This window comes from Diadema antillarum, unplaced genomic scaffold (genome assembly GCF_040938485.1).
Source record: "Diadema antillarum isolate AM-2024a unplaced genomic scaffold, OU_Dant_1.0 seq00000692_RagTag, whole genome shotgun sequence".
Lineage (NCBI taxonomy): Eukaryota > Metazoa > Echinodermata > Echinoidea > Diadematoida > Diadematidae > Diadema > Diadema antillarum.
Window position 1 is genome coordinate 957,179 of NW_027271597.1, and position 14,063 is coordinate 971,241.

Consider the following 14,063-nt stretch of genomic DNA (forward strand, 5'->3'; position numbering starts at 1 on the left):
TTACATTTTGAAAGTGATCCACAAATTTTTATAAATTTCATGCAGGAAGCTGATGAGGTAAACAAAGGCTTCTTTATCATTGGGAAATTGCGATTTTCAGCATGCATGTATGGGTGTAGATGAGCTACTTGACTGAGGCCTGCGCTCTCTGAGTGCTTTTCTAGTTTTCATTTTTAATGCAGTTGGTTATTGCAGCATCTGTATGCACTCAGCTATAAATGTATATCGTACCCATCATCCCCAAAGTAGACTCGGTCTGTGCAATACGAGAGACAACATTCTATTTTTGGTTGCCTGCTGAGTTCCACATACAGATGGTTCACGTTTGAGTTAGATGTCACAAGTTCATTGGAAGTGAGGAAAAATATTGTTCACAGTCACAGAGTCACTCAGCAGCCCTCATAAACATCTCATTCGTTATGCATCCACCATTTGTCACATAGTATGTGCGACTATCTGCTACTTCCCTCATGCTGCCTTGATCATCCGTATCACATCAGAAAACATTACTTTTTCTACTTCTTTTTTTTTGTACGTTTGATTGCTGGAACATGTGCATGTATAGACTGAGGCAGTATTTGCTGTATAATTATAAAGTGCTGTTAATTAGATCATCTCAGATGGGTCAGCATGAAAATTCCACTGTCCTTTGCCCTTTCTGCATATTGCACAAACTCATTTATCTATTTGTCTTCACCTCAGTAATGCACAGATAGTTTGGGGGGGGGGGGGGGGGTTTCCCCAGACTTGCCATAAATCATTCCACAGCACATGGAATACACAAGGCAGTCGTTGCTCATGTGACTGTCCCTATGGTGGCCAAAAGATTGAAATAAAAAGAAAATGATAGAGCATATTTTGACATGATATTCTGTCTTGATCTCAGTTTCAGTCAGCCATAGCATACAAGGCCCGGGGTCAAATCTCCATACCCCTCCGTCATAGTATTATATGAGCTGATTTTCGGTTCACTTCTAAATCCCCATCCCTGAGAGCTACGGTTTTGAACGTTGTGGAAGTTTCTTGATGGGTAATGAAGCATGTTTTTGAGATGTGCATTGTTCAATGGGCCTGTCATTGTGCACAGGGAAAGATACTCAATAACACTATTTTTCAGATTTGAGTGAAATGATGTAAGTGTATTATCATAGTCTCTCTTGTTTTTGTCATATTTTTTATATGCCTATTATTTTTAGCCAGATTTAGCAAATTGTCAGGAAATCAGTGATTGTTCAGAATGGAGCAAACATCTATTGTCACTTACACAATTTGTGTACCTGGACATGAGAGATCAGTAGTGACGTGAAAGTTGTGGCCAGTTAAATGTTAGTATTCTTTGAACACAGCGTGTAGTGGTTGCCTTGAAATACTCATCCTCTCTCTCATGGACGTTGCCATGGAGTTGGTGATGCTTTCCAACTTTTCCCTGACTTTCTCTGACCTGCTGATTAAGTGTACTCTTTCTGTGCATATGAAACTTTGTCTTCCAGAGTCCTCTGTTAGAAGCAGAAAAGTCCTTGTCTTTTAGTCTTTTCATCATTGTTACACAGTATAATTATCTGATGAACTGAAAAAAAAAAATGATAGTTAATCACACTGCATTGTTGGTTCGATTTTCTTTTGTTTTGTTTTGTCTTCTTTCTTTTTTTTAAAACTGGAATTTGTATTTATTCTTATTTGTCATGTATTCACATTTCAGTGAACATCTACAAGTATTAATCCACCTACCCTGATGAAGTTCCCCAACTAAATGAATACTTCTAGTTCCATTAATTACCCTCTGAATGTTTGTTTGTCTTTTTCAAATGATAGATTATTGCCTTCCCATTGTAAACAGATTTCTTTTTCCCTTGTGTGGTGCTTTTACTCAATGGAAGTTGAGTTTTGGCTGGACAAGTTCCCCTCCCCAGCTCCAAATAGAATGCATGTAAGGTTGAGTCAGATCTAGTATATAAGAGTTGAGCTAGATCTGGTGTATAGTATGTAGAGTTGAGTTAGATCTGGTTCATGCATCTGTTAATGGTCATATCGCACATATTTGCATGAAGAAGCAATCTGTTGCATGGACTTGATAGATTGGTATCAGCCTGACTTGAAATTCATCCCTCGCTGAGTATTCAGAGTCCAGTGACTTCACCCATCTATAGTTGTATGGAATGCATGATAGAATCACTCCATAGAACCGGTCTGTGTGTCCCCATCTTGTTCTCATTAGATTACTGTGACATTCCTATTGTGCACGTCATGATTGTGATTCCTTGCATTAGATGTATTTTTTCCCCCTTACACAACAATTTATCTATCATATTGTAAAGTCTTATACTCAGCATGAGGCTTGTGTTTCACTTTATCCTTTCTTTCCAATTTGATTGATAGTTTCGCTTGTAGATTGCATTTGATATCTGAATATTTTGTTTCAGACTTTATCGTAAACTACCCACAGGGTGTATTGAGCAGTGAGAAATTAGACAAAAGTTCCATGGATTTGTTTTGCGATCAGTAACTCTGTGTGTGCATCAAGTTCCAATTGGCACAGAAAACCACTTAAATTGTATGCACTGTCCAAAGTCCCTGGCACAGAAAAGATTAACAACTGTGTCATTTCAGTTGTATATTTACACACAGGTGAAAGTTGGAAGGCAAAAATAAAGTGATAAGACATCTCGCACATTCAGCAAGCCATGATTTGTTGATTTCTGTTCATGCCTCACAAATGTGACTTCTGTAGCTGATCTCTGTTACAAGTTTGGCATTACAAATTTCTGACAATAGAGACTTGGCTTATAATACAAACTTTACACAGATAATATAGACTCTGCAAACAAAAAAGAATAGTGGAACCATGGCTGAGCCAAGAGCTTGATGTGGTTATGGCCCGGCCCACAAGTCTAAGATAGGCATGCGCAGTGTGGAGGTTCATAGTGCTTTATTTTTAGCCAGCTACAACGTATCTATTTATTTTTATTTTTCCATCGAGGTTCAAAAGCTGTTAACTCCTGTGTGCGAATACAGCCAATATCCTTGTGGAAAATACATATGATGTAGATAATGCATAGTCCTGAGTATATTGGAGCCATGCAGTGCACTTGTAAGGTATCTACATTGGTGCGAAAATGCTTTTGCTATATGTACCCCCTGTGTTTATGCATCATTGTAACTACCTGTGTAGTCAGCTACTACATCACTTCCGTTTAATGGACTTAAAACTATGTACTAATTTATTTCCAAAACAGGTCTACTGTGCAAAACTATTCACTGAGCTCCAAGTTATCATAGTTGTATAGTGTTCATATTAGTCAATACATTAAAAAGTATCATTTAGTTCTACATTTAGAGGGGCACGTGTATGAGGTTGTTGTTGGATTATGCGACTATTAATATGATATTTTGGTATGCACACTACCATGTACAGAAGGGTGTTTGAAGCCGATGTTGTTGTTTTTTCATGCAAACCAACCTAAGGTTTTTCAGGATGAGGAAAATGCATACCTGGTAATTGATGCATGAGAAACCGCGCATGGGTAAACAGGATAAGCATCAATAGCTCCGTGTTGAGACCTTCACCTGTGCTTCCTATCAAACGTTAGGTGTGTGCACAAGCCAGAGTACTGCATTCGTTTCTGCCGTTATTTCCTACCCAGGGGCCTCTCTTTTTACAAGGGTTGGACGATATGCCATCAGAAAGTGAAATACATAACCCATCTGTTTTTTCCTTTTCTTTTCTCAAATCACTGGAGTCACTTTCTATCTGTTTATTATTTACTGTATCATCTTTCCGTGATATTGCTGCCATGCTGCTATTTGTGTATGCATGTATGCAGTTACTGTTCATACATATTCATATTTTTAAAGGACAAGTCCACCTTCATATACATAAGGATTGAGAGAATGCAGCAATATTAGTAGAACACATCAGTGAAAGTTTGAGGAAATTTGGACAATCCATTCAAAAGTTACAAATATTTTAAGTATCTGCGCAGTGACTGCTGGAAGAGAAGACTACTACAGTGTATGATGTCACATGCGTACAACTATATAAAGGAAAATTAATAGAGAATTTCACAAAACTTTACTTTTTGAATAAAGTGCACATTTCTTTGACTTGCTACTGACGTATGTTAAGGGTAATATTATTCCCCCTGCCTTCTGAAAGAGAGAAGTCGAGTGTTCTTTTGTTATGCGAGAAAAATGGAAATATGTTGAATTTTCTTTATTCTTTCTTTATATCGTTTTACTCATGTGACATCACAAGCTATAGTAGTCTTTTCATCCAGCCGTGACTGAGAAGAAACTTCAAAAATTCATAACTTTTTAACGGATTGTCCGATTTTGCTCGAACTCTCACTGATGTGTTCTACTAATATTGCTGCATTCACTCAACCCACATGTCTATGAAGGTGGATTTGTCCTTTAAATGATTTTAATTGTGCCGTTTTGCAGTCAAAGTAAAAGTTTGATTGAAGGCCATGCGGGATAATAACACATTTGGATCAACCTGGGTAATCTTGGGTTGCCACAATAAAAAAGATTGCTACACACAGTGGTACGTGGGATATGTTAACAAGGGTGACACGACATTTGTTCCTGCAGCAGTTGCTCTGGTCTTATTTTCTCTGAGGACTGAGGGTTAGGGTTGTGATTGGGTTTTAGGTTTAGAGTGAAGTGAGGATGAGGATTAGGGTTATGTTTATGTGTGAGGGTAGACACTATGTTTGGCGCATGCAGATATTTCATGGGAGCAATTGTCGTAGGGGCAAATGTCATGGAACCATTAGCAAGGGCTGCAAGCAGGAAGCTGTTGTAAACAGGTGAATGCTAGCACTCTTTCTACTGTGCATGACATTTGTTCATACATTGTACACTCACCAGTAGCCAAGCCCAATGACAAGTAGAATCTCATCATATTTTCATTGTATGCAACAGCAACACAGTTCAATAAGCTGTAGGTATAGTTTGCCACTTTGTCATACCCTTTATCAGGCACATTAGACATGCACCATTTTCTTTTGTTCGTGATAGTCTTGTTCCTGTTAATTTGCATCATCTCATCTTTTTGATTATCCTCTGTATGACGATATCCTGCTATACATTTCCTGCCCATGCAACCCCCTACGTCGTTTGTTCACTGCTTCCATTCTATCTCTTTTGTCCGTATCTCTCTTCTCCCTCACAGACCCCAGATATGTTGGTGACACCTCTTCCAGCCAGCACCGCATCCACTGATTCAACCCCCTGCCTCCCTCATGCTTCATCTCCTGTGCAGGAGTACGGTTGGAAGTGTTGGCCTTTCTCTGCAGGTGACCTTTTGCTATCCTGGGCCTCAGTCAATGCAAACCACTCTCGTACAATGAAGAAGCTGGCTGCCACACCTTACTGATGATACATGAAAAGATTTATTTATTCATTTTTTTTTTATTGGTTGGCATTACTGTACTTATCACTCTTTCTATTTCAGTTTATATTCGTATATTTGCTATCTGTTGATCACTTCACTGAATTCTATCTGTGAGACACCACTGTACTTGTGGGTCCCCGACCGCAGACTGTTGGCGATTTTAGTGCGGACAGGGAACGGGAAGCTCATGGCATCAGCTCCTTAATGCAGAAGTTCATCCTTCCGACCATATCCCACGTGTTACCTCTGCTAAAGTGGGTGCGCCAGTGTTTTCAGCTGAGCAGCAGGACACGCCCACTTTGAAAGGCAGCCAAGATTTGTTGCTTGCTGTGGGTGGAAGGAGTGATGGCAGTACTTCTCACAGACTAACTGATGAACAAACAAACAAACATGCTGCAAACAGACATACCAAAACTGTCTCACACCGATCATGCACTTCCCATGGAGACTCCTATGATTGTCTGCCAAAAGACATAACAGATACTGCATACAGGACCTTTCAATGCAGACTACTACTGCCAGTGCGTTGTTCCAGATGTACCGATTCGAATAACATCAGTATTTTGTCTACTCGTGTGTGTAATTGGCAATTGCAATAGCCTTTAAATGTGGACCATCACAAAGAGAACATGCCAGTGGGCACACACAAACCTTGGCCTCACACTAATTCACTCAGTGAATGGGAGTGGTAGGCTGTGACCCTCGACAGTGCATATTTATTATGTTGTATTGTGAAGTGGATACATGTAGAAGCAGTAGAGGTGGTCCTTTGATACCTATTGCGAGCGCATGGAATGCTTAGTACATGAAGACAGTGGTCTTGTGTAAGAAGTATGGCCTTCAGGTCGTTGGTCCACCAATGGGTGCATTGACGAAGAGGATAGGCCCATACATTATCAAAGACCCATCTGACTAGTGTATGTGTGTGTGTGTGAGTGTGTGCATGTGTGTGTGTGTGTGTCTGCTTGTATGTATGTGTATATGTGAGCAATTGTAGATGCCTTCAAACTAGGACTGTTGTGAGATTTCATGCTAATTGCTAAATTCTGTTTACTGTAAACAGGGAAAAGTTCACAATGTGCAGTGGCAGATCTACGGGGGAAGTGGTCAGCTGGTTTAAACCCCTCTTTAGGCTGCCAAGTAAAAACATGATGTGCACACAAAAAAAGTTGTTATCACGCACTGCTTTTTATGATCTCCATTGTGTTAGGAGATACCAGGAAAACATCGCTTATGGGGGTTCAAAATTGCAACAACCGAAAATTGCCAAGAGGGGGAACTCCTCCCCCCCCCCCCCCGACTCTCCCCCACTCGACCCTACATGTCATCGTCGTTGGGTAACCCCCCCCCCCCCTTAGCAAAAAGCTAGATCTGCTCTGTGTGCACAACTGAAGTATTGAAGCATGGAAATACTGCATTTACTTTTGTTGTCCACATAAATTTATACTGTCAATGGAAAAGCCTTAACAGTTAGAGAAAAGAAAAGCTCACGAAAAAATTATGTCTAACAAGACCAAACATGAAAGACCCATCGTGTATACATTTCCACTGTGAGAGTAGATTCTTTATTGGTGAGCTGGTTGCCATTTATATGGAGGCCCAGTACACTTGTGTGGGTGCATAGAGCAAGTTCACACTCATGGCAAGCAAAGATTTCACAAGAGTTTCAAGTTGGATATGCATATTGTAGAGGGACAGGGGTTTCTTTGGTTTTGGTATTAATGCATTAAGGTCACCATAGCAAAGCCAATTTGATCTATTGGTCAGTTGTACAGCAAAGAAAAGATGAAAGATCAGTACATTAGCCTAGAAGTCCTGGTTTTAAAAAAAAAAAGTTTTCTACTGTTGTTTAGCGTGAGAGTGGTGTCTGCATACACATGCAAGATAGAAGTATTATCAGTTTCCGGGCATTTTGCAAGATTCTCTTCCCGTTGTTCATGATTCAAATTCCAGATGGTGTGTAGCTACCTGTTCCTTAGACGTAAGGATAGATTTTTGTGCCATAACAGAGTTTACAGGAACACAAACAAAATCAAGCTCAAAGAATCTATGCTGCTAAAGTGTTTCATACAAAACCTCTACCATTAAGATACCATCTTTGTTTTGTTTCTATTTTTTTCAAGTCAGAGACATCTTGTTTTTGTAGTTTTAAATTTTGTCATACATAGGGCAAGTCTTCCTCTGCCTCAAAAGCTTTAAAAGAATCTTTACAAACAGAAAGAAAAGGGCAGATTATCAACACTTGCACATTCTGATGTGTACTGCTTTTGTGCTGGGGATGCAGCATAACAAATTGCAAGAAGTTATGTTTTTATATCAATTTTTTTTTTTTTTTTTTGTCTGTTTGTTTGCTTTCATATTTTCTCCATTGTTGGGGATTGAGAGGGGATAGTTGTAACAGCTTTGATCTTTAAAAGAGTATTTTGGCACATTAGGGTTTACCACCTCCTTTACCCCCTATGAAAGATTTTTTTAATTTTTTTTTTAAGAGAAATTCTTAACCTGTAAGGGACTATCGAATTTTCAATCATCAACCAAATGTTATGGAATGACCAAAGAGTTGAAAGGAAAAACAAAACTTTAAAGCAGTAAAATTAATGGAAACAAATATTGATTGAAAGAGAAAATGAATAATGTAAGATTGATAAGAACCTTCTCTTTATCATCTCTGTTTGTTAGCCAACTGATTTTGAACTGTATTAGTACAACCTTAGTTGCGTCGTCATCCCCCATGAATGTGTGGGTGAGGTGCATTGAATAGGTTGATGAATTTTCCCCTGATTGACTGAATTACACAGGCATCTGGCTTGTAGTTCCTGTGGTCAAGTCATGACATGGCCATGATTTAGTGGCTATCAAGTGGGCTTTCAGGACAAAAAGCCCATAAAAATTGAAAATCAGATGAATGTAAAATTCATCATGAATAAACACTTAGGAAAACTTGGTCCGTACTACCATGTGTAAGAGTGAGCACGTTTGATTCAACCTCCCTGGCCAAACACAACTCTCTCGGCACCTATGACCAGGGCCTCATTTCGTAAACACAATTTGCTATGATAGCAACTCTTGCTGGAATGAAAAGTGTCGTGGTAATGACGAGAATCGAGCTTCCTGATTGGCTGTTGATATGTGAAGTTGCTACTTGGAGCAAGAGTTGCCATCCTATTTTCTTGTATGAAATGGGACCCAAAGGTAGCTTTTAGGATGCCATGCCTGACGCGACAATTGGGGTCCCTCCACTGTCCTTGGTTCTCTACAAGACACTGTAGGGAGGCAGTTCTATAGTTCTATAGCCAGTCCTCTCCTTGATCTTGTCAAACTCAGTCTTGCACTGTCTGCCTCTTCACTGTTTTCCCTCCACTGACCACTCAGCCTTGAAGGTAGCCTTTTGCCAAGGCAGCTCGCTATAATTGAGGACACGCACACAATGTGCAAGCTCCGATCTGATCGCTGCGTGCGTGCGAGAGTCCATTTGTGAGCTGCCTTTGCAAAAGGCTACCTAGAAGGATGATCTTAGTGTGCTGTGATGGGACACATGTCCCTATCAGGTGAGTTTGACAAGATATGGATATCATTGAAAAAAAAGAAAAAAGAAAATAGAAAATGCCAATCGGTACACTGTAGACATCTTGGCATATATCTGGTTTTCTGTGAGCATTTAGGTTCAATCAAATCAAGACAGAAAAGTGTATAAAATGAAGGTGTGCACATTTCAATATTTATTGATGATAAACAACTGATTTATTGTACATATCTAGGACCCTTCCTAGTTAGTTTGTTTGTTGTTGTTTTTTTGCCCTTTTGCATGAACTTCTTACAAGCATGCTAACACCAATTTGTGTCCATTTTCCACATTTCCTGTGTAGAATGATACGCAAAAGAATTACATAACAGTCTGTAGCCAGCTGTGTAGGCAGACGGACTGTCTATTGGGAATGTTGATGATCACTTTAAACTAGGTGTATGTAGTAAATGCTGGATTGAGATCATTTTACTATTTGATTAATTGCAATGCTGCTGATTTATATCCATTTCAGGAAGAAAAAAAAATGTTCCCTTGCATGGAAAATATGGCCACTTTGTATGATGCAAGTACAGCTTGTAGGAGATTAACAGACAAGTAGCTCTAGTGCAGAGTTTGTTAGCTGTTCGTATGTGATGGTGACTATTTATAACAATGTAATTTCTTGATCGTTACTTCGAGATAGAAAACAGTTATTGTGGTGTCCGTGCAGGATATTTAGTCTGTCATCCCCGTGCATCCAGTCTAGCGGTTGGTATATTGTAAAGTAGGAACTACACATGTTAACGGTGGTCAATTTTTGTCACCTTACACGTCAGGGAATATTGAATCAAATGCTGCAAGACTTACTGTGAAATGCAGGGAAATTTTGATCATACTCCATTCACTGGAAGTCCACCTCAACTTTACTTACAGTCAGTGTCTCTGTACATTGTACCATAATGGACTGATGTGTGTTTGTCTGTATTATTTGGCCCCATGCTGTAGGAGTGTTTTGTGATGTCTTATCATTATCCCCCTCTGTAGAAACTCTTGGAATAATATCTGCTTTTCATTTTTGAGTTTGCTCTTCTTTTGCTGTCTGGTGTCTTGTCATAGAGAAATTATGAGAATATCAGAGTACTGTATTGTTGACCAGGAGAGAGAGGAACCATCTATTGTCTTACCACTTGTTAATGAGACGATTTATCCGTGTCTCCACAGCTAATCGTCCCAACACTAAGCTAGAACTGTATCATTAATGTGAGATACCTTCATGGGGAAAAATTTGGCATTCTATTCACAGAAAGAGTCGTACAAAAATCGACAAGCATGTCTGCACACTCGTGTCTGTAAGAGCAACTTTTATGCTCAGACACACAGCTTTCAATTTCAGTTATAACTCCATGTATCCATGAGCATGTGCGTGGTGCCGGGTAGTGCATCTGCAAGTGAAGTGGCTTGCACATGATTGCAAAGTGAAGATCGAATATCACGCTCTTCCGTTTTCAAATTTAATCAGACAACTGTTTAAAGTTCTTCGTGTCACAAAAAGAAAAAAAAAAGAAGAATATTAATGGGTAGTTAACAGTAGATAGAGCGATATAACTTGATTCATTTCTATCCATTTGCATACACACATCACTCAATTTGTATAATTTGAAAGTGTGTGAATCTCTGATCGGGCCACTAATGTGCACTGAACTCATTGTGTAGAGGTCAAAGGTCATGAATGTGTGTAGATGTGAACACAAGTTACGTAGTGTGCAAGTCTGAGTGTACTGTACTAGTCTTAAAAACACTGCTGATCAACTCTACCTGAATTGGGCAAAGTTTATGATGTTGTAGATTTGTGGTCGTTAGTGTGTGCAAAGTTAGTGACTCTAGCAGATGAAGCGTGAAGAGGGGGGGGAGGGGGGCATCAGTGGCAAGGGATGGTACATGCCAGTTGGATGGGAGACATTTAAAGCTGCCATGTTGGCTAGATGATTGAGACACAATTGCAAGTGAATCTATACTGGTGTATACCGTAGAGTCACACAGGACTCCGATGAACTCCCATGGTTGCATCGCAGTGTTCATACCAGCAGAGTCTGAGTGTATTTTTCTTTCATATTGTGTGTTTCACCTTGTACTGCCTAAGATGGTCTTACAACTGTACACATACTTCAGGTGGTTTCAGCAGGTGGCAAAAGAGTTCATTTAGTATTATCAGGTGACGCTACTGCCTTTTTGCACCAAATGTTTGTCTCACCGATTGTTGGTGCCGACTGGTTGTACCCAAAGGTTGTTTGCACCTGGGTTAGCTTCATGAAGGGTTTATGGCGCCAATGGCTGGCGGAATCTAGGGTTAGTTAGTTGCATCTGTGGTCGGTTGCACCTGATGTTGGTTGCAACAGAAGTTGTTTGCACCATGGTCTACTTGCAACAAAGCTAGGATCTTCAAAGATTGGTTGCACCCAAAGTGGGTTGTGCCCCTGTCACACTCACCACACTGTCAGTTCTATCAGATTGTTGCAAATGATGAAGTGTCAGACTTTAGAAATCACTCACATGGATTTAATCCATAAAATATCAAAGTGAAGAAAAAAAAAAGTTATACATGCAATACATCATTCTGTTGTGATGTACAAAATGGCCAGTGCTATTAGGAATCTTGATTGAAGATTTTTGCACCTAGGATTATGAATCGGAATATATAATTTGCGTTGTGTTCTCTTACAATGTTTTTTTTTTTTCATGTATGTGTGTGTCTGTGTAAGTATTTGCATTTGTTTGCATTTTGTGGTGCAGTGTTATTCCAACCCTGCATCCCTTGGTCAGGAGGTAAATATTCTTGAACCTACATTGTATTTACCTCTGACAAGGGAAGTTCAAGGTGTGGTTTTATATAAGTCGCCCGTGGACTTGAGTGAATTCTTCTTTATGATACAGTAAAATATTAAACAAAGCTTTTTGATGTGGGGACTTGATTAAATGATGCAAGCACAATTAATGCAAGGGAAAGCAAGATTTTTGAATGAATTTGTTCTGATGCACAATGATTTTGTACTCATATGCATGCAACATAACAGTTGGTGAGCAGATTTCACACCCAAAAATAAAACTCGAGTCTTTTTTGTTGGGTGGAGAATAGCGAGATGTGGACCTATGAGGATTTTACATTACACGTCTGTCATATTCAATTTCAGTCTCTATGTTATGTATGTTTTCAGCTGTCCCAAAGAATAGCCACAATTAGTCTTCTTTCCCCATTGTATTTGTCCATATTTTTTGCAAGTGATCATAATTTCCTGTAAAGACTAACGATGTAGTGAATTTCGTGACATCCAACTGAGTTTAACCGCTATAACTTGTCTGCACTGTACTCAGCTTCAGTTTCATTTTGCAGAAACACTTGTATATTACACTCCACCCAAAGCTGAATTATAGTCCTTCACGTATTAAAGCATGTAATGATTTTTCTCTTACCGTGTAACATTATGGAGATAAGATTCTAATCTTCCTTTTTGTAACCAAGGTCTACCTGCGTTGTTGCCCTTGATAAGTATCAATATGAATACAGTGTACCTCTGAGAAAGATAACAGAGACATCATCACATACAACACATCTGAATTAAATCAAAACAGCTGCTAGCTTGACCGGCAGCTTCTTGTTTTTGGCGTTCATATAGATTGAAGAAAGTAAAACAGCCTAATTTTTCCCGACGACTGCATTAAATATTTTCCCTGACACCAAGCCGGTGGAAATGTGTCTGTCACTGTATGCTGTATCTAATAAGAAAGTGTGTGTCCTTTTATCGATGTACTTCCATTATGATGTAATAGGGACACACTGATGAAGGAAATTCAAATTGAAGTTGAGGTAAATTAGATGTTTGTAAATGACTGTTTGATTCCCCTTTATTCCCTGTGATGTAGCCATTACATTATCCTGCGTGAGGATAAGACCATAATTGGTGAGGCATTCATGTCTTAATTCTTTTGCTCATAAATGTCAGATGTGGAATAGGGCCCTACTAGTAATGAGCAAAGGCGAGTGATCATTCTGGACTCTGAAATTTGTGAAAAGGATATCTGTTTTGGACTCTATGTCTATGAACTAGCAATGTATTTAATATCTTATGAACTTTCATCGATTGAGTTATTGCATGGAATAATTGATGTGAACCAGTGTGCATTCTACCCGTACTTTGCTTCAAGGGGGAGGCGAGGATGCATGACCATTCATTCTAATTCTCATGAGTGGAAATATAAGTTGTAGATAGCTAAAACCATTTGCTTCCTTGATATGGGTTACCAGCCCCTGTATTGTAGATTTTGATGTCATGTTTCCATCATTGGGAAAGCTGAATGATACAACCCAAGGATTGAAAGAAAAAAAGGAAAATGAAAAAGAAAAAAAAAAAAAGAAATGAAAAGATGAGAAGCTATTTTGTCACTTGTTCAGCATGATGTCTTTAGTTTGTTGTCAGAAAATTTTTGGAAGAAAAAAAGAAGAAAATAAATACCGAAAAAGATCATGGATGTATTGTGTTTTTTGTGTGTGATAAAGTTGTGTTGTCTTTCATCGTGTCTGAATAGTAGAATTCTGTGGAGTTGTCAGAGAATTTTTGCTGCTATTTCTATGGTATTACTCCTTGCCCTGTTTTGTGATTTCAGGTATGTTCGTTATAATGAATACACTAAATATCTATGAGTACACATCAAGCATGAACACTATCATACAAGTCATTTAATAGAATGAATTACTGATGTATTATTACAAACATACTACAAAAGAAAATACACTTGAAATGTGTTAGCATTATTTGAAACGTAGAGCTCAATGAAAGACATAGCAATGAATACATTTTGATAGTTCATAAAACCAGGAAGATGAACCCTGATAAAACCATTTCTAGCTTGAGTTCAGTGAACAACGAAATATACCGTGCGACACTTGGCGCTCCATGGTTTTTGTCCATGGTTTAAACTGGTTTCATTTGTACCACCTTCGTGAATTCGGGCCAATGAACATCAACACATACACAGGAACGCACACACTCATTAAAGGTGTTATTTACCATTTGCAAATGAAACAAAAACTTGGCTTTACTGCTTCAAAATAGTTCTAAAACGTGAGTTAGGGAAAGAAACAACCATTATAAAAATCTTATTCAGTAA

General features: G+C 38.9%; 1 protein-coding gene across 1 annotated transcript in view; it reads left to right on the plus strand.

The window, feature by feature from the left end:
* Positions 1–14,063, plus strand: part of LOC139737396 (uncharacterized) — a 40,450-nt gene that overhangs the window by 19,498 nt on the left and 6,889 nt on the right. The gene's annotated exons all lie outside the window — the stretch shown is intronic.